Here is a 478-nt window from a genome sequence, read left to right as displayed (position 1 = left end):
TTTTTTTCTTTTTCTTTTTCTTTTTCTCTTCAGTTTAGTTGTAAGTTTCTTCTGTCTTTGAGTATTTTGATGTGATTTGTTTTGTCTTTTTTATTTTCATTTTTCAGACTGTTTTATTAGTATCAGTGCATGATATTGGTTAAGTATTTGTTTGTCTCTGATTTGTTTTGCTGATTCTTTTGTAGTCTTGTTTGTCTCTGATTTGTTTTGCTGATTCTTTTGTAGTCTATTTTGTGTTTTTTGAGAATATTTTCTAGTCAGTCTTACATGTGTTTGAAATAAAGGGTATATAATATTAATCATATGAAGTAATATTAATTAATTGATCTATTTATTTTGCTAGCATACCTTTGTTTTTTTTTATCTAACATTGTAAATCTACTAGGAAGTATGAGTATAATGAGTACATTTGTTCATGATGTCCATATTTTTGCTCTGTATTTTTATTATAAATGAGCAGATATTCTCCTAGAATTAG

At 25.5% G+C, this 478-nt stretch overlaps 1 protein-coding gene across 1 annotated transcript in view; it reads left to right on the top strand.

Moving 5' to 3' along the window:
• LOC119586440 overlaps nucleotides 1–478 on the top strand; it is a gene marked incomplete in the record, with an annotated part of 52,503 nt that overhangs the window by 48,551 nt on the left and 3,474 nt on the right.

The sequence above is a fragment of the Penaeus monodon genome, chromosome 21 (assembly GCF_015228065.2).
Source record: "Penaeus monodon isolate SGIC_2016 chromosome 21, NSTDA_Pmon_1, whole genome shotgun sequence".
Taxonomy (NCBI): Eukaryota; Metazoa; Arthropoda; class Malacostraca; order Decapoda; family Penaeidae; genus Penaeus; species Penaeus monodon.
This window is presented reverse-complemented; position numbering and strand designations above follow the sequence as displayed.